The sequence below is a fragment of the Pteronotus mesoamericanus genome, unplaced genomic scaffold, assembly GCF_021234165.1.
Source record: "Pteronotus mesoamericanus isolate MK-2021 breed Mesoamerican mustached bat unplaced genomic scaffold, CSHL_Meso_final contig_46, whole genome shotgun sequence".
NCBI classification, from domain to species: domain Eukaryota; kingdom Metazoa; phylum Chordata; class Mammalia; order Chiroptera; family Mormoopidae; genus Pteronotus; species Pteronotus mesoamericanus.
This window is the reverse complement of record NW_026555170.1, coordinates 4,033,892-4,055,057: the sequence shown is the minus strand read 5'-3', so window position 1 is coordinate 4,055,057 and position 21,166 is coordinate 4,033,892. Positions and strand designations below refer to the sequence as shown.

Here is a 21,166-nt window from a genome sequence, read left to right as displayed (position 1 = left end):
TAAAGGAGTCATAGATGTTTACTTAAAAATATCTTCGTCCCATCCTTACATTTGATTGAATAATAACTGTAGGCTATAAAATTTTCTTCAAAGTCATGAAGGCTTAGCTCCTTTTCTGTTCCCAGCCCTGTCAATGGGCATGTTTTGCTCTATTTATCCTCTAGTTTTCCTCACTTCTCTTTCCTTTTTTTTTTTTAATCCTCACCCAAGGACATACTTTCTGATCTTAAAGAGAGAGACAGGGAGAAGGGAGGGAGAGAGAGAGGGAGAGAAACATCGATGCGAGAGACAAAAATTGTTGCCTCCTGCATGCACCCTGACTGGAGATGGAATCTGCAATCCAGACATGTGCCCTGCCCAGAAATTGAACCTGCAGCCTTTGTTTATGGGATAATGTTCCAACTGAGCCACACCAACTAGGGCCTTTTTTCACTTTATATTTTATTTACTAGGAGATTTGCTAGACATTTTCTTTCATTGGCTGTTTTATTTCAGCTGTTATTTTTATTTTCTAAAAGTTACTGTTTCTCTGATTATTCTATTTTTTAGCATAGCACATTGTTCTTTATTCTGAGTTTAATTATCATGTTTTATGTCTGTAAGCATGGTAAGAATAGTTTTTAAATGTTCTCTTTGTATGATACTTTTGAGTACATTTTTCTGTTTATTTATTTTGGTTCTAGTCTTTCATGTTGGAGACTTATGAAGTCCTTGTCTTAATGAAATTTGGTTTGAACATGTGTGTCTGGGAGCAAAAATTGTTGCCTAATGGCTTTAAAAATGGCTTTATTAGGGTGATCAAGTAGAGCCAAAATTTCTTTTGTTTAATTCCAGGTTATGGCCTATATATGTCTTTTCTGGGGTCTTAAATGTTCTCCAGTGCATTTTCAGACACTCTTTTTGGATGGCTTTCATCTGCCTCCCAACATTTAAGAACCAGTTCAGCTCCAATTGAGCATGGTCCCATGTATTCTACCTACATTACGGTTGGTAGTTCTAAGTCGGGAACCTCTCTGATTGAAGATACTCAATACTAATCTTTTAGAGGTAAAAGAGATCCTTAAACCTGAGTGTGGAAATGTTCTCTATATAGACTTTTAGAGAATCCCTTAGTATTTAGTGCTAATATTACCCCTTACTTTCTGTTAGGCAAATTATGTGGATTCTTACATGATTATCCTTTTCTGCCGTGTACTTTTCAGTTCTTCTGCTGTGTTTAAATCAGTTATGAGTAAGCTGCTTGAGTTGTTCATATTCTAAAAACTTCTCTTTGTCCTTTGATTTTGTACCTTTTATCATCTTAGTGGAATTTCAGAAGGTAGTGTGCTCAATCTTTCATCCTTAACCACAAGAATAATAGTATTAATAATAGTAACAATAAAAAGTAGTATCATATTTGGAGTGCTTTACTGTATTAGCTTTGTTTTAAGTGTTTTAATATAGATTTTCATTTAACCTTCAGATAAATCCAATTAAAAAGACACCATTATCTTCATTTTACAGATGAGGGAACAAAATGGTAAGTAATTTGCCCAATATCACCTGACTAGTAAATGGCAGAAAGATTTGAATCTTGAGAACTTCTGAAAACTGAGGTTGGCACTTTATCATTATAGAATAGAGATCTACAATACTTTATGATGTCTAGAGTTAATTAAGCAAACATTTACATTAAAGGTCACTTTAAATAAGGCCAGTCACTAGATTTTTATATAATAAAATTAGAGGAAAATCTGATAGCTTATAAGTATGCTGTGATACACACAAACACAAATGTACAAATTATTATATATTGAATGAAGAATAATTTTTTTCAGTAACACAGAACTTTAATATAAACTGTTAATTACCACTTATCACCATTCTTCTAAGTATTTTTTCCAAAATGACATTTATTGTCTCAAGTAGGACACAATGTTCTATATACTAGGAATAATTAAAATTAGAGGACTAAAGAGTTTTAGTTGATACTATTAAATTTTTTCCTTTGTTGCCCTGGCTGGTATGGCTCAGTGGACTGAGTGCTGGCCTGAGAACCAAAGGGTCGCCGGTTTGATTCCCAGTCAAGGCACATGCCTGGGTTGTGGGCCAGGCCCCTGGTAGGGAGCATGTGAGAGGCAACCACACATTGATGTTTCTCTCCCCCTCTTCCTCTTTTCCCTTTTTCTAAAAATAAATAAATAAAATATTAAAAAATTTTCCCCTTGTTTTAAGGATTTTAGGAAGAGTAGAAACATAATATTTGTAAGATTTAAAGATTATAACTATACAAAACTTTATTTCTTTAAAAAATGTTGTGGCCCAACAGTTGAAATTTAAATTAAATTGAACTCTTCCAGTTAAGAATTAATTCTGTGTACTACATTTGATTTTTCTTGTATAATAATAAAACATTTCTATTTTGTGTAATTTTACTATTCTATTTTCTCAGTGTGGACAGAAACTATTGCTTTGCTGCTGAGAACATAATTTCTGAATCTAGGTGATATACTCTTAGCACAGGGAGGCAGAAAATTATTTTCCTGTGTCAGCTGCTGTTGTTAAAAGAATAAGAAAGATTCGAGATAGGATGCATTTCTATTATCTCTACTCACAAATCTTAAGACATGCAAAAAGTTTTTAAAATCAAGCCAGTTCATAGTATTTTGAGACAAAAGATAATCCCTGTTCTCAGTTCTTTCTGTTCTCTCTTAAAACCTCAAGTATATTTCAAAATTCCATGCTTTTTTTCTGTTTCAATGGCAGCAGTCTTCAAATTTATTTAAATAGTAGAGCATTTGGAAATCATTATGTTAAGGCAACTTGAAATATTACATTTAAACTTAACATTAATTGTAGCAGCAGTATTGATAATAATAGCTAATAGTTCACCTGCACCTTACTGTGAGACAGGGGCAGTTGTAATTACATGGTTTCCATATATAAACGGAATTAGTTCACTCAATAATCCTGTAAGGAAAATGGCAGAGGAGATTAAGTGATTTGCCTGAAACATGTATATATGTGTATGTGAGTGCATGTGTGTGTGTATTATATACTGTATATACTTATAGAAACATACATGTATATATGTATAGAGATGCATATATACAGTAATGGGCAAAAGTAGGTTTACAGTTGAGAGTACACAAAACAAAGGATTAATAAAGCTATTTTAATAATCATAACCTGCATGTCTTTTTCCATACAAATGACTGCAAACCTGCTTTTGCCCACCCCTGTGTATTGGTAAATTTATTTTTTAAATAAAATTAAAGCAGAGATGGGATTTGCTCAGTCTGTTCCCAAGGTCTGTCCTCATAATGTCCATGTTATACTAATATAAAATATTTGGAGTTATCAAATGTTAAAAATTATAAAAATGCAAAGTGATTCAATTTTATCCCTTAATATGATTTTTCTATGATTTGGGAAAGACTATTGTTACCTGATTTTTGTCTCCAAAAGCCTCAGAAAGAGAGAATACAGCTTTGTTTGATGATCTCTGCCCCATGTGTCTACCTGGCATAGGCAGCGCATTTATGTTTCCTTATTCAGTAAAGTTTTCATATTAATAAATTGCCACAATGAGTAATTTCAATATATTTCTATAATTTTGTGGTGGAGGAAGTTATAATACTCATTCTTTTTTATTTGAGGAAATTATTTAAGAATATTACTAAATGTGACAAATTTTATTTTAGACACATAGTTTTGAGAAATTCATGTACATTTTTGGCATCCTTAAATTAGGGAGATGGTGTGATAAAGTATGTATTTGTCTTTTGTGTCATTACAAAATATAAATTTGATATATAATCTCTTGAATATCATTCATGGATATTTGGATTAGGAAATGTCAACAGCAGTTGATAATGAGAGAATCTGAAATTTGAACATGTCTACATCATATAAAAATGACATCAAAATTTCCAGACACCCTGTATTTTAAAAAAAACGGGTTTCAGTACCCTTCCCAGAGTTATACTAGTCAGTAGAGAGTGTTTAATATATGATGAGGGTAAAACTAAATTCTACATTATTGTATTCCAAATCAAATTTTCCTGTCTGTCTAATTGCATTTTTTGATATGGATACCAGGATTTTTTTACTTTTCTAAAATTTATGGTTATTTCTTTTTTATTTTTAGGAAGGATATATTAGAATCCTAAACATTAATGGGGAATATTAGAAAGTAAATAGAATAATGGTTACACAGGGGTATGAATAGCTCTACAGATCTACATGCATTAGAAAAATAACTCCTTTTTCAATTTTAAAGGGCAGAAAACTCTCCTCTTCTCTTGGTGAACATTCATTTCGTAGTTAACTTAAAATTCCCTTGTCCCTGTAAATGTTCAGTTGCATCCAGGTAAAATACTTAACATGTAGGCAGGGAGGGGAAACGTTTCCTTGAATTCTTTTAGTCAGAAGTTTTACATTGCACTTTGGTGAAACAACATTACCTAGTTTCTAATATCAAGTAGACAGTGGAATTTTAGAATGATTAAAGTATAGCATGAATATTTTATTAAAAAAATATTTATTTATTTTCAGAGAGAGGGGAAAGGAAGGAGAAAGAGAGGGAGAGAAACATTGATGTGTGAGAGAGACATCAGTTGTCTCTTACAGGCCCCCAACTGGGGACCTGGCCCCACAAGCCAGACATAGATCCTGACCAGGAATTGAACCAGCAGCCTTCTGGTTCACAGGCTAGTGCTCAGTCCACTGAGCCACACCAGCCAGGGAATTATAACATGAATATTTAAAAAAAATATAATCTCAAACTCTTGGTAATGTTATATCCATTGGATTTATCTGGGTTTCTGAATTTAAAATAGCACGCTGTTAAACTTAAAATGTCCTGGCCTATTTAAATGCTCTTTGCCATTTATAACTTTCCTATATATAGATTACAATTTTATTGAGTATGATAGCATGAATTCCCTTTGTAAACGTATGGCTTAATATGAACTGTGATCCTAGAAACCAGAAATGTTACTTGTGTGTGATATAAGCAAGTTTACGCAGCTGTATGTTTTGACTTCTTTCTTATTTTGTATATCTGAAGTGCTTATTATGCTTCTTCACTGTTTCCATTTAACTTCAGTTAGCCTAAAAAGAAGCTTCAAATTGAAAAAAAAAAATTGGTAAGACTATAAAACCATTTTACAAAAGAATGTCAATGGGAAAATGAGGAACAAAAAACCTTTTACCTTGATAAACGTATTTGCATATCAGCCATTGTAACAATGTTACCATTGTTTCTCTACCTGCTGCTGCACTCAAGTTACCATACTTTACATCAGATAAAATGTATCTTTTCCATAATTTACTGTCATAGCTATTGCTGAAAAAATAATATTTGTTAGCACTTGCATTTAGATTTTTGGGGCATATTTCTATTTAAATGTGATTATCCTAAATCTTTTACTTCTTGATGTTCTTAATAGATTTTTTTAAATTAATAGATTTAAGAATTTTTTTTAAATTAATAGAGTTTTTTAAAATTAATAGATTTTAATTTTTTTTAATTAATAGATTTTAATTTTTAGAGCAGTTTTAGGCTTACAGAAAAATTTACTAGAAAGTCCAGGGAGTTAACAGCAGACCCTTATTTACCCATACTTCTCCTGCCCCCAACCACAGTTTCTCCTGTCGTTAACACCTTGCTGGTGTGGTACAGTTGTTACAGTTGATGAGCCAATATTGACACATTATTATTAACTGAAGTCCATAGTCCACAGTTTGCATTAGAATTTACTCTTTGTGTTTTACAAATATGTAATGTCATGATCTACCATTATTGTGTCATACAGACCAGTTTTACTTCCCCGGCTATCCCCCATGTTCCACCTGTTCATTTCTCTGTCCCTGCTTATGAACCTCTGGTAACTACTGATCTTTTTCTCTCTATAGTTCTGCCTTTTCCAGAATGTCATATACTTACAGTATGTAGCCTTTTTAGATTGGCTTTTTCATTTTGTAATACACATTTAAGGTTCCTTTGTGTCTTTCTGTGGCATGATAGCTCATTTCTTTTTATCACTGAATAATATTCCATAATGTGGACATAACACAGTTTGTTTACCTGTTCAAGGGCATCTTGGTTGTTTCTAATTTTTGGCAGTTGTGAATAAAACTGCTATAAACACTGTGTGTAGACGTTTGTGTGGACATTAAGTTTTCAGTTCATTTGGGTTAATACCAAGAAGTGCAGCTGCTGACTCACATATAGTAAGAGTATGTTTAGTTTGGAAGAAACTGCCAAATTGTTTTTCAAAGTGTCTGTACCATTTTACAGTCCCACTAGTAATGAACGAGAGTTCCAGTTGCTGCACGTCGTATTAGTATTTGGTGGTGTCAGTGTTTTGGATTTTAGCCATTCTAATAGGTGCATAATTGTAACCTCATTATTCTTTCAGTCTGCAGTTCTATAATGACATACAGTTATGGATTGAATTATGTCTCCCCCAAAGTCAGATGTTGAAGCCCAGGACCTCAGAATGTGACTTCATTTGGAGATAGGTCTTTACAGAGTTAATCAAATTAAGGTGGGATCATTTCAGTGGGACCTAATCCAGTGTGACTGGTGTCTTTATAAAAAAGGGGGAATTTGGAGACAGGTACGCCTACAGGGAGACTGCCATGGGGACATGAAGGCTGCCTTCTGTAAGCCACGGCATGAGGTCTGGAAACTGATCCCTCCCTCAGAGCCCTCAGAAGGATCAACCCTGCCAACATCTTGATTTTGGATTTTTAGCCTCCAAAACTGAGACAATTCGTGTGGTACTTGGTATTGGCACCCCTAAAAAACTAATGCACCAATAATGTTCAGCATCTTTTCATATGTTCAGATGCTGTCATTTGCACTTTTTTGGTGAGGTGTCTGTTCAGACCTTTTTCCCATTTTATAATTGGATTATTTGTTTTCTAAGTGTTGAATTTTAAGAGTTTTTTGTATATTTGGGTTACTAATCCTTTATCAGATAATGTGTTTTGCAAATATTATCTTAACCATTGCAGGGTTTTTCTTTTCATTCTCTTAACAGTATTTTTTGCAGAGACAAAGTTTTTAATTTAAATATAGTCCAGTTCATCAGTTTTTTCCTTACATGGATTATGAATTTGGTGTTGTACCTAAAAAGTCATTGTCAATCCCTAAGTCACCTAGATTTTCTCCAGTGTTGTAATCTGGAGTTTTATAGTTTTGTCTTTGATCCTTTTGAGCTAATTCTTATGAAAAGTGTATTGTCTGCATCTAGATTTATTTTTATTTTTTTGCATGTAGATGTCCAGTTGTGCCAGTACCATTTGTTGAAAAGGTTATTTTCAACATTGAATTTTGTTTATTCTTTGTTGAAGATCATTTGATATTTGTGTTGATTTATTTCTGAGTTCTTTATTATCTTGCACTGATCAAGTTTTCTGTTCTTTCACCAGTAACACACTGTGTTGATTAGTATAACTTTATAGTAAATCTTGAAGTCAGATAATGTCAGTCTTACAACTTTGTGTTTGTCCTTCAATATTGTGTTGACAATTTGGTTGACATTATTTACTAACAGTGAATTAACATGTAAGGTTGGATTATTTGAGTTTGTATGATTTTTCTTACACTTTCCAATTTATAACTGATACTCTTATATGAAAAAGTGGACAAAAAAACTATAAATATAGAAGTTAGTTTTCTAATTTTGACTCCCATTACTTTCTTTATATTATGTTGTATCTCTTAGAAGGACTAACTGATAAACTATATATTTAATATTCATGACAATACAGGATGATGAGTGATTGTAAATGAATGGGAACATTGCATAAAGAATAAAAAACATCAATGTAATAATGTGCTGTATGCCTAAAAATATGACATTTAAACAGAAATATGATTGTCCTAATAAATAGTCCCTAAATAGTCCTAACTGTATATTGCCATTGTTATCATCCCAATTGAACCACGTCTTTAGTTCATCTTCCATGTGGTTGCTAAAGTGATTTTTGTAAAATGCCTATCAAAATGTCTTCTTCTGAAATAAAATATTCCAAATTCTTTACCATATAAAATAATTTAGTCATATAAAATAATGATACCATAATTTATTTAAAAAGACATACCTGAATATATCTTTTTAGGACTGGAGAGAGCATGATTCAGTTTAGGGGAAAGTCCCAAGTTATTAAGCTATGAATCAGAGCAGAGTTTTCTCTAAAATTGATTTTTAGATTATTCCAATATGTATGTTGAAAACGTTCCTTTAAAACAATAAACCATTTAATTTGGGTTTTTTTCCTTCCGCCCCCCCCCCCGGGGCCTTTTGTCCTCTAAGCTTTTGAGTGTAGTGTCTTACTTAGAGGATTTTATTTTTTAGCTTCTATACAATATACTGTTCCCCACAAATGTATAAATATTATTGGTGAGTATTTGTAACAGGACCTATTATTTATAAATGTTCAAAATATTTCTATAACTTTTATGCAAGGATAAAATCTAAGGAATTCCTTATAGAACAGCTATTAGTTATGTGATCGCTAGTTCTTAAAAATAACAAATAAGAATATGATAATGCAGGCATTCGTAGAATGTTTTAGAGAAGGTCAGAAGCGCTAGCTCATTCGTGCTAACCATTTTATAATACAGTATGAATTGAGATGGTGAATTTAGTGGGAATGCAAACATGGGATGGTTTTATTTTTCTCCAGTATAACCTTTGTTTATGATTATTTGTTTACTCATCTCCAGAAAGTGTCATAGCTTCCTGTACACTTCAGAAAATGCGTTCAACCTGACTTTAACCTAGTAAAGTCAGTTGAATATGACTAATTTTCATTTTAACCTCAGAGCCTAACTTGGAAGTCATTTTTCCACTTCTGCTTGTGCTAGTTAGCCTTTTCTAGGACCTTGGAGTGTGGAATGGGTTGAATCCAGTCATTCACTATAACTCCAGTGAGCTAAGAGTGATATGCTCTTTGATTTATAGTGCAGTTTTTGTCCTGGGCATTGATGCTTGGAAGAGGGAGATGAAAAGGGGAAAGGCTCTCTTAACTGGCAAATTTTTTCTCTTTTTTTGTTCTTCTTCTTTACCTAACACTGACTAGATCTCATGCCTTCTGTGGGGAAAGACAGACAAATACTATATCTCTGATGAAACACAAATAAAACATTTTTGGGGGGTGGGGGATTTTTTGAGGGTCACACAAATCTGGCTTGCTTTTTCTTGTCTTCCTCCATTTCTGCTTTCCTAGTATATGCACAGCTGCTGGCTCTGGGGCCCCCATTCTCTGGAGGCTCAAGTCCAGCTGCTTTCACAGTCAAAACACTCTTTGCTGTTATAGACGGTAGCTCCAGTTCTCTCAACCTCCTTTTCCAACTCCAAGCCTTTTTTCCCCTCATCTCATGGGCATGGGAAGGGGAAGTGGGCATGGGATAATAAGCAAGTTTAAATAAAAGTTGAGGCATAGCTGAGATGAGATATCAGTCTTCCCTTCCTGTTGGACCCTTTTGGACCCATTCTGCTTGATTTGAACTTGTGGCAACAGTGCTCTCCACCTACACTAAGTCAGTGCAGCAAATTCTGATGATTGACACAGTGACGATGGGGTGGGATTGGGCAGTCTGGCATAAAGAGGAACTGAGAAATGTAAAGATGTTTAAGTTATGAAGGAGTACTTAGCTCTCATTGTTCAGACTGTCTTCTGAATGAGAAACACTTGATTAGTCATTCTTTATAATTAGTCTTGGGTTCTAATTACCAATCCCTGGGCAATGGGGAAAGTCCAATCTGATATTCTATTAAGGAAATTTTACCATAATCTTTTTAGTACTTCCATTCTTGCTGTCTACCATCAGTTCTACCACAACAGCTTGTGTGATCCTTTCAAAAGATTAAATAAGGTGTATCACTCCACCGAAAATCTGCGGTTGCTTTCTATAACACTTAAAAAAAACCTAAAGTCCTTATTATGGCCTGCAAGGTCCAGTGTGATCTGACCTCAGGTTAAAATTTTGATCATTTATTGCTGTCTCAGAGCTTTACTTTTACTATTCCATCTGGTCTACAGTGTTCTTACCCCAGATACTCCGTGGACTCATTTCACATTATTTGAAAATTACTTTGTTAAAATGTGCAATTTCGTTTTTCCCTGACTACTCTGTTAAAATAACATGTCTGTCACTCTGCCCCCATAGCTTGCTTTAGTTTTTATTTAGACATGAATCATTTCCATACATTATATTCTATATGTAACACTTTATACTTATCAGCTGTCTCTTCCATTAGCATATAATCTTCTAGAGGGCAAGTCATTGGCTTGTTTGTTCAGTTCCTAAAATGGTACATGACCCATTGGAGGAAAGCGATATTGTATTGAGTAAATAAATGGATGAATGAATCCTAGTTTCTATACTCAAACTTTGGAAATAATTTTGACTTATCCCACAATTTTTATTCTTTTAGTGTTTTATATAGCAGATTTTTTTCACTTTTAAATAAATAGTCCTAACTGTATATTGCCATTGTTATCATCCCAATTGAACCACATCTTTAGTTCATCTTCCATGTGGTTGCTAAAGTGATTTTTGTAAAATGCCTATCAAAATGCCTTCTTCTGAAATAAAATATTCCAAATTCTTTACCATAATTGGGCCTGTGCTTGTTGTCCTCCTCATGGACCCCTGCTTGTGCTCTATATTCTACTCCTATCCTTTTGATTGCAGTACTCTGAATGCTTAATATGCTTCTCTCTTTTCTTCCTTCATTTTAAGTCTATGCCCTTTGTTCTTACTGTGTATATTTTATTAGTATGTGAATACATACAGAGTAACTCCTATATGAGAAGACTCTAGAAAAGGTTCTTTACATTTGAAATGATTGGGACTCATTATATGTATTATTTCATATATATTAGCGAATCTTTAATTTCCTCATTGAGTATCCTTAATACTAGGTAAGATTTTAATTGTTATTTTTTAATGAGTATTTACAAGTTAGCACAACATTGAAGAGCACCATAAATACGTTTTCGTAATACTATGCATAGTATTGTGAATTCATTTTAAAGGTAAGGCTAGTTTACATGTTTTATTTCAAGGATTCTTTTTTAAGGTTGTGATGTATGAATATTTCTTGTATCTTTTATCTTCAGAAAACTAAGCTGAAGAATGAGGAAAATAATTTTTGAAAGTGAAAGTGTTACCTCTATAACCTTTACAGAAAATGTGATCACTTGATAGATTTTTCAAATTTAGACTTTTTTGTTTGTATGTATTGTGTGAATGAAAGGAAAGACTGGTAAAGGAAATGAAATTACTTTACATAAAAAACATTGAAGCCAGATGTTTATGGATCTGAACCTGTTCCGAGTAAGTGTAGTGTTATAGAAGGGACATGTGGGCTTTTCGGGAAATGTGAACTCTAGGTATGTAAAGCAGTGTTCCAAAACTTGGGTTTTGCATTTTTGTGTGTAAAATAATGCAGAAATATATAGCTTATGATATTGGTCTCTTTGAGAAGACACAGCTAAATAAAAGGAATATGAAGTTACATAGCAGCAAACAATGATAGGACCCTATAATGAAGTTTTAGTTGTTTGAGGTAGCTCTTTTGCATATTATTACTGTTACTGATAATAATAGGTCAATTATTGTACCATGTGTTTTATATGAGTTATTTTGTTTGCTTGTTGGAACATCCTTGTGTCTGTTACTCAGTTTACGTAAGAATAAACCAGCTCCTCAGAGTTAAACATTTAATAAATGATCACTGCTACTTACTCAGTTGGGTATCTTCATATCAGTTCTTAGTTCCTTAACTTATGGGGAAAGTCACAGAGCCTTTTGAGAAACTGACAAAAGCTTATGGCCCATTATCTTTATAAAAGTGTACTGTGACCCTGTATAATATATCTTTATTTTCATACGTAATTGTGCAGAATTCCTAGGTTCCCTAAATCTCATACTTGGATCCCAGATTGGGAATCCCTGATTTAAGTCCTCTTTTAATGAAGAGACTGGGGTGCTCTGTATAAATACTTTCTTTTCCTTCTACCATCTCTTGTAATTTAAAGTAAATACTTATTCTGTGCCTTCTTCAAGAAAGAATTTAAGCAAGCTGAAACTATCAGCTATTTCTAACTCCATTGAGTGTATGCCAAAATAAATGAAGTTGGTTAGAACAAGTGAGATTCAGAAAAGTTTGACATAAAAGGCACTTTTTACTGGTCAGATTTGTTGGACTTTTCTTAGAGCACCCTCAGTCTATGTCAGGAACCTAAATAAGATATTTTGGAGTAAGTAAACAGTCACCTCTTTATACTAGTATAAATATAGTAGTTGTAACCTAAGATAGAAGCCTACAAAGGTAGCCTAGTTATTCAGTGATATTTCTCAGAAAATAATTTCTGAATTTTATTTTCTGATTTATCAAAGATAAGTAGAAAGGGTATTGTTGTAAAAATAAAACGTGGTAATAATATTCTGTATTAAAGAACTAAAGTAGCATACATTTGGTTAGCTCATTTATATGGGCTAAAGATAAAAACTGTATCTAGACTCTAATTCAGTGTGACTTCGGAGAATAGTTGTCAGTTTGTAATGGAATCACTAGTAAAACTTCATTTTATGAAAAATAATATAACCATTGATAGTTTTGAGGACTAATTATTTTATTAAATTGTTTTTTCCATATAAAGTAATTTAGAATTTCCTAATTTTTTTTTTACTTTTTTATTTTTTTAGATATCTAATGTTACAGATGTTTCAATTCTGGTACCTAACCTATTTTGATTTTTCCTCCTTGAATTGCCATTTAAAACATAAGCATTAAATGAGCTGAACAGAGTGAAGTATCTTACTGTATACACTTGCCAGGGTTTAGGTAAATTACTATAGAAATAATGTTACAAATCAGTGTATAATGTTTGGATTTAATTTTCAACACAAATGTTTTAACATTGATTCATAGTTATGTTGTGAATTAAATAACTGTATTTCTATTTTTTTCCTTCAATCATTCTTAACATTCAACTTTTAAATGAATGTTAGCCCATCTGTGTAGGGCTCTTGTGAGTGAATGATGTATTCTGTTTTGCTGTGGCATAATTTTCAGGCAGCCACTTGTGTTGTTAAATATTTTTATTTTTTATAGTATTTTTCATCCCTGTATATATGTACAGGAATCACTTCACCCACCACCGAATTGCAGCCACTTCTGAGGTGGAACGCAGCAACTGTTTAACAGCGCACTTTCCCCTAGGTGCTGACAGCTGCAGAAGAAATTGTACATGGTCCTGTACAGAAGGTATTTCTCCACTGTGCCATCTGCAGAGTGAAACTGACTAGGAGTACTACATAGACTGTAAGTTTCTTGTGTACCCACTCTAGACTGGAAAACCCAATAAGAGAGAATAACAAATAATTGGGAAGCATCATTTAAAAATGTATTGAGGTCAGTTAAACTTAGTGCTGCTCTCCCTGGCTCTAAATTTTATGTTAAGGTCATCTAATTTGTGATTGAAACTGAACTGAATAACAAAAAAAATGGATGCACTCCTGGAAATTATTTTATTCTAAAAACAAATGAAACAAAAATGTTTTTATAAATACTGCATTTCTAATGAAACTTAAAAGAATCAATTTGTTTTTAAATATTTTCAAATACTCAAACTGATATTATATAAGATTTTGGAGCTGTGTTCTTTAAAGTAGCAAATGAACTTATAATTCAACAAGAACATCCTGATTGACTTCGCTTTCTGCGTTTTATTCCTTAGTCTTAATACTTTTTTGGTGAAATTTTTGCAACAAAGTCAGTTTATGATAAACCTAGTTTTCATTCTTTGTTTCAGAAACATTGAATTTGGATTTTTAAACATACTGAAACAAAGCTTGGGAGAGAAGAAATAGTAAATATTTGAACTGCCACTTACTGTATTTTAGTCTCTCTCTCACATTCAATTACTTAATGATTTTCTTTTTTCTTTTGTAAAGGCAATTTACAAGAGTGCTATCTCCAGTAATAGTTGGCATGTTCGTGCCTTACAGGATAGGAAAGTAACACTAGAAACTGCTGTGTCTCTTGTTAAACAATATGATATGGATTGTTGTATTTAATTGTTTTTTCTTGTTTACTCAATAGTATAAAGTACTAGTTATCAGTTGTTTTTTTAAATTATTTTTTGTGCATCGTTAGGCATGTCTATGACAAATTAGGGTTCTTTAGTATTCACAGTCTTAATCATATGAAATACAGTGTCATTTGTTTTAGCTAATCTAAATTATGTGCCTCAAATTAAATGATATTTGTGTATATCTCTATACCTATAGATTTTCAGTGAAAGCAGATTAAGAGCCTCTCTGGGCCAGTTTACATACTTGTAAAATGAGGTGGGTGGAAGAAATTGTTTTCTAGAAATCCTTTCTTTAAGTGTTTTCTGTTCTACTCAGGGGTAGAATTCTGTGTATCTGGAATTGTACTTTACATATGTAACCAAGATATTTTAGTGTAAGTGATTTTGTTCTAGTTAGAATATAACTTGTATTAATTAAGTAAAGGTCAAGTGATGGTATTCCAGAATCAAAAGAAGAGGTCTGATTTCCTACAAAGATTTTCAGCCATCTCTTAAATTTATATTGAAGTTATGCCCACTATTTTGAAATATTTTTTTGAGAATAAATACAGTACAATGCTCAATGTCATATTCATCATGGAAGCAGCAGGTAAATTAGAAAAAATATGCTTTATTTACCCTCAGAGTAGAATTTACCGAAAGTTATTGTTTTCCACCTTGCATAGACTTAATATTTTATTCAAAAGTCAAAGCACTAAACAAATAAGTATTGGTATTTTTAAAGGATATAGTTTAGACATAATATAATATACTTACTTATCTCTAGAGGGTATTTGATCAGTATATGAAATACTTAATTTTCTAAAATTGGTTCTTTTGAATTTTCTGCACACAGTGTAAGTATTGCTTAATTCCATTCATGTTAACTGAAGTAATCATATGTGACAGAATAAATCATGTTTTATATATTATTTTAATGTTTTGTTGAAAAAGTACAAACTATACATATTGTGCATATGAGTATATAGATTTTTCAGTTATAACATTATATATTAGACCTTCTGTGGATGATGTAAATTTCACAAGTTATTAGACTCCATTTTAACCATGTGAATCTTGTACTTTAAAATACTCCTAGTGTATATTACTTGGAAAAAGATTCAGAAATACAAACTTTCATTTTAATTGATATGTTTGTATATTATTTGAATTTAATAAACATACTATTTGTGTAATCAAAAATAAAATGTTGGTTTTTAGTTAAATTGTATATTTGGAATATTTATTTTATTTAGAAATTATCCTCATTGCATAAAGTATATTATAGAAACCTAATATCTCCATTTGACTCTTTCAAGGCAGTGCTCTTCGTCTTAGTTGATATAATCAGAATTACGGCAAACAAATATTAGGTCCAGCTGAATAAATAGTGAAATTGATAATAAAATAAAAAGATATAATGAAGTATACTTTGAGTGTAGATTTTATATAATTTAAACTAATTTAAAGAACATGCATTTTTAAATAGATAATTTTAAATTCTCAGATATTCTCAGTTTTACAAAATACATACCCAGTCTTTTAAATTAGGGGAATATCTTTATTTTTATCCCAAAAAGATATTTAAAAATTATCTTAACATGTTTGTCTGAACAAATTCTTGTGATTTGGTAGGGATATGAAAACGTTCAAGTGTTTTATTGTGCTTAATGGGCAGATGATTTTTGCCAATTCAGCATTAGGTGGACAGTTCTTTTTATACTAAATCATTTACATTTGAGTAACTTCATTTAAACTTAGGATTCAGATGTTATTTTTGTCATTCAAAATATAATTTATATTCATAGAACCGTATGTGCAGTTTGAATTTACATAAATTAAAAATAAATGTGAAAAGGTTCCCCCCAGAAACCTCAGGCAGATATATAAAATTAAATATTCATATAATTAATTCAGTCTTTGCTAATTTTATTTTATATATTAATTACTGCCTATTTTTATGCATTCTGCAATTATCTCTACATAAATTGAATTAGTTGAAAATTTTAAACGTATAAGTTTGCATAAAGAAGTTTTGATGCCACAAATCTTTTTTATCTTTAATACTGCATTAATAAGCATTATTACTTAAAAATTTTTCTTTAATACTGAAATTTTTATGTTGTGGGTAAAGTGAGTGAGTGTGTGTGTGTATGTGTGTGTGTGTTTGCATGTGTCATCTTCCTAATGTATTTTCTGATCTGGAATTTTGACTGCCACTTTGTAGCTATTTAATCAAGTGTAAATTGTTTAACAACTTTAAAAGTTTTTCCTTATCTGTTAATTGGGATTCATTACACCTACCTCACAGGGTTGTTGTGAGGAAAAAACAAAACATGTGGAAAGAGTACTTAGCATATACCAGCCATGCAACTATATAAAAAATGAATATTACTAAAACCTTCCATTGTCCTTATGATAAAATCCAGATTTCCTTTCTAGACATGTGATTTGTCTTCTCCTTATGCCCTCATCTTCATTTCTTTCTTATCAACTGCATGATAAGTTGATAACTAAATTTTTTGCAGTTCCTAGAATATCTTATGCTTTCTCAGGGAGTTTGTCTGACTTCATCATTCTTTCCATCCACTCACACACCCCTCTTTCCCTGGGCTATTATCATCTGTATATCTCATCCTCTTCCCTGAGGTCTCACTTTAGATTTCTCCTTAACTAAGGTGTTTCCTATGCCTTCTTCACCCTTTGTACTTTTGTAAGATGACTGTTCTATGTAATCCTGTCATGTTTGCTTATTCCTATTCTAGCAGTTAACACATGCCAGTATGACTACCTTTGCACATGTCTGTTTCCTCTGTAAATTTGTTGAGGGTGACGTCTCCCTTTAACTTCTCTCCCTCAGTACTTAACAGAGTTTCTGCCACTCAGAAAATGAATGAACATTTTATAAGTAGACATAGGTTCACTTCCACGGTTCCGGTGCTCGGAGATGGAAGACAGGAGGCAGAGCTCAGGTAGTAATGTGAGGGAAGCTTCTCTTGCTCGCCCAGAGCTCACCTCCTGCTGTGCAGTCTGGCTGCCTGGTACCAGTCCATGACCCAGGGTTTGGGGACCCCGGCCCTAAAGGAACTAAAGCATATAATTTTATATTTAGTATCGACTCTTTTAAAAAATGTTTATAGAATACTTTTTAAACTCAGTAATCCCATCAAAATCATGGCCTTATAATCACACTGCTGTGCCAAGCATGTATTATTATTATTGAATTTATTAAAATAGATGAGCTCACTAATGTGCAAACAGAAATTTATTTTATTCTTTCCTGTCACTTATACCTGAAATCTCAATCTGAATACTATTTTATGCTTCTTGATAAATGCTGTTTAGGTGTCTTTATCTCTTCTGGATTCTTTATCTTGCTTTTGCGGGTTTATCAAAGACCCCCACTGTTTGGGGATATATCCAGTTGTATTTCCTTGATGGAGTTGATACTTCCTTTTGTTTGCCTCCTTTTGATTACTCCTGTAGTCTCTCACTTTGTGGACTATCTCCAGCCTTTTTCTTCTGGGGTTGTCTTATTTCTTTTGTAGTGCTCTGGATAGAGTTTCTTTAAAAATGGCCCAGTGCTAGTTTTTTTTCTGGGGGGCGGGGTTCCATATCTGTCTCATGGGAATATAGTAATTCTTTATTCCACAAACTCTGGAATGGAACTTTTGGCCATCTCTAAGTTAGTAGCCCAGACATGTCATCTTGCCTTCTTTAGATTTCTTTTTTTCTTCAGACCTAAGTCCAGTGACTGTACAATTCCTTAAGTGTGCTTTATTCTAAAAAACATAGGCCAGTTAACCACTGTTGTTACTTCTTTTTCATACTATAAGTCCCCTTCTCCAGCATATGCTGATATATTTTTGATGTGAATGATAGATTAAAGGATGGCCTGAGCATTAGCCTCAGTCTTTCTAAGTGTTACATAGATGTTTGGTGCCTGAGTTCTAGCACTTGAATCCTATTGTTCTCAGCATTGGCTCTTTATTATCTAAAACTAAGAAAACAGGAAAATTCCCATTTTAATATTTTATTACACAACAACACTGAGGCCATAATGGTCAGCTTGCATTTCTTGGAATTTCTATGAGTGTTCATCCATTTCTATTTGTTATGCCTTGTCATAGGCTCTTGTGAGTTTGGAATGTCCTTGCTATCTTTTCCTTCTAGTAGAATCCTGTAAGTCCTAGATGCTCAATTTAGGTGAAATCTTTTTCGGTTTAGTAGTTAGAATAAATACTTCTCCCAACTTTGTGTTTTTTACTTTGTTTAAAGTTTACTGTATAATCTATAAGAATGTCTGTCTCTCTGACTAAATCGTGAACATTTTGAGCTACTTATTTATTGGTGAACCCCTAACTGCCAGTGTCTGGTATGTGGTCAGTAGTACATTGTTTGCTGAATTAATGAATCTCTTCTGAACACTGAGATTAAAATTATATAAAATCATTGTTGAGTAATTAATTCTTCTATTTTTATTTCCATCCTTATTCCAAAAAAAATATTTGAGGGGCAAGAATTAGTTTATATGCCTCGGATTCATTTTTTTAACCCAATGGTATTGATCTTCATCCATTCTTAGCAAGTTCCTTTTAGGCTTTAGTTCTATTTTGGTCAAAATTGATTTTCTTTCATTTTTCCTGCATCTCATTATTTTTCTTGTTTTATTATACTTGATGGAGTTAATATGACAAATAAGGGAAACCAAGTATTCCAAGCAGATTAATATTGAAAGTAAAAAATAATAATAAGCATTTTTAAATCACAATGTTTTAATTATAGGGTATTTTCTTTTTTGAGCTTTTCAGCATTTCAAATTGTATCACTGAAAGTGGCCATAAATGGTGGGAAAAACAAGCTATTGGTCATCAAGAATGTTGGTTATAAAAGAATAGTGTTCCTAGAACAGACAACTAAATATTCTAATTTGTAGTTTTATTTGTTGGGAGTGAAGTACTATTTTAATCATACTTTATTCTTTCGTTATTTTGAGTGATTACTGTAAATAAGTTGCCTTCAATAATTTGAAGTGTAACATTGAATACCTGCCATTCCTCAACAGAATAATGCAGTCTTTGTTAGTGAAATTTAGCCAAAAGTTGGATTCTTTAAATACTTATGGTCAGGCAAATATATGATAATTAGATAACTAAGGAATCAAAATGGCATTGTAAGTAGGAATAATTGAAAAATTATTTTTATTTTTAAAACGTTTTTCCCTTGGAAAGTTCCAGAGGAGTACAGATAATACAGTAAAGTAAAATGGGAAAATATGCTTTCTTCATATTAGATCATTGCAGTTTGAGAAAAGATAAGTCAGTTTCAAATAAAATATCCCAGTGGTGTTTTTGCTCCTTATTTTCCATGTTGCTGTTAAGTGTGGACCATTATGCAAAGTTTTTAAGAAAGATTTTACCTCACTTTCTAACTCTGATCAATATAACTGGTGACATTTTAATATTTTATGATAATTTTATCTTTTAAAACTTACTAGTTTAGGAATCTTGGTGAGTGAAAATGTTAAGTGAAATGCTAAATATGACAAATCTCAAGAGCAGTTGAATTTCAAGCAGTGTAGATACCAGGAATCGTAAAATGTACAATCACCTGTATGCAGTCATTTCTTAATACCAGTGGACTTTCTTTTTGTATTTTCATAAGAAGGTACAAAGTATAAAATATGGCCAAGTGATTCTCAGTTTTAAGTATTGGGGAACACTGTTTATTCCTGTTAGTTTTACCCGGCGATCACTGTAGTCACTCAAACATTCTGTTTACCTTACTAAATTAGTAAAATTAATTAACTCCTGTGTTTTTTGATTAGAGTTGAATATTGCTGTGTGATGAAAGTTCAATATTAGGAAGAGCAAAACTCTATTTTTCTTTTTTGTGAGCATACTTGGGAACACTAAAATTTAGAAGAGTTTTTAGGAAGCATCTGGAATGTATTGCCACCAGTTATCAAATAGGAAAATTAGTGCCTAAAAGTATAGTTTTTCAAAATATACCACCTGGAATATACTTCTTTTTAAATGTTATTTTGGTTTTTTTCCCCTTTAAGTGATTCTGTTTTTTTAGTTGTAATACTCTGTGACTTTTATTTTGGAAACACTTTAATGGATCAAGTAAAATATTTTTAAAAATTGTAATGAACTCTAAAAGTTTCAGAAACCTAGTTCTATATTTTATACTTAATCCCAGATAGTGCTTGTATGAGAAATATCTCACTCATTTTATGGATGTAAGTGCAAATAACAAGAAAATCATTTATTAATTTATTTTTTATTATGTTTCTCACTGAAATTCTAATTCCACATTTTTCCCTGTGCTGCAGGTTTTGACAGATTTAGCATGTCTGAGATCAAACCAGATCTTTAGTCCTCCCTTCTCGTTCTGTCTTCCAGCCTCAGTCCTTCTTGCCGTGACTTTACCATGTACCTGGCAATGCAGGGTCAAAATATATCACCCCTCTTTGAATTGAATGTCATCCTATTTATTTTCACATCCTCATTATTTGCTTTTATTCACCTTCGTGCTTTCCATGGAAAATACTCTCAGTAAATTCTTACCTACAAAAGTCTTCAACCCAACTACCAGTTCCACTAAGGATCTGATTTATGCCAGTAAGAGGATACAGTGCCCACTGAAGAGGATCTGCTGTAGAGTGTTTTAGTGCTTCTTGTGCTAGAACTTTATAGATAGCTAACTTTCCCCCTTTGCCTCTTCTTATATAGTCTTTGAAGATAATCAGTGGTTTCTGAAAATTCTAAAGTTGAAGCTGCTGCCATTTCAGATCAGATTAAATTTGAATATGTGCTTATTGTTTCTCTGTAGAGTATTTCATAAAATTATTTCAATGAATGTTTGTTACTGTTATACAGAAAATAAGGTGACCTTTTCAAGGTGTTCTCTTAAAAACATTATTTTCAGTCTATAATTTTGGATAATTGGATTAATGTAACTCCGCTCTCTTCTCATTTCTCTATTAATATGAGTGTGTATATTTTTATATGTCTGTCATCTATGCACATTTACATGTATATACATGAGAGCTCTTAATTTTATTAATTCCATTTTT

At 32.3% G+C, this 21,166-nt stretch overlaps 1 protein-coding gene across 6 annotated transcripts in view; it reads left to right on the top strand.

The window, feature by feature from the left end:
* The window catches only part of NOVA1 (NOVA alternative splicing regulator 1), a 148,384-nt gene that overhangs the window by 34,778 nt on the left and 92,440 nt on the right, over positions 1–21,166 (top strand). For 2 of the 6 annotated variants that reach the window (XM_054577897.1, XM_054577896.1), the window contains one exon: positions 13,233–13,334. The exons of the other annotated variants lie outside the window; for them this stretch is intronic. The gene's annotated coding sequence lies outside the window, so the exon portion shown is untranslated. The remainder of the gene's footprint in view (positions 1–13,232; positions 13,335–21,166) is intronic. 6 annotated transcript variants of the gene reach the window in all.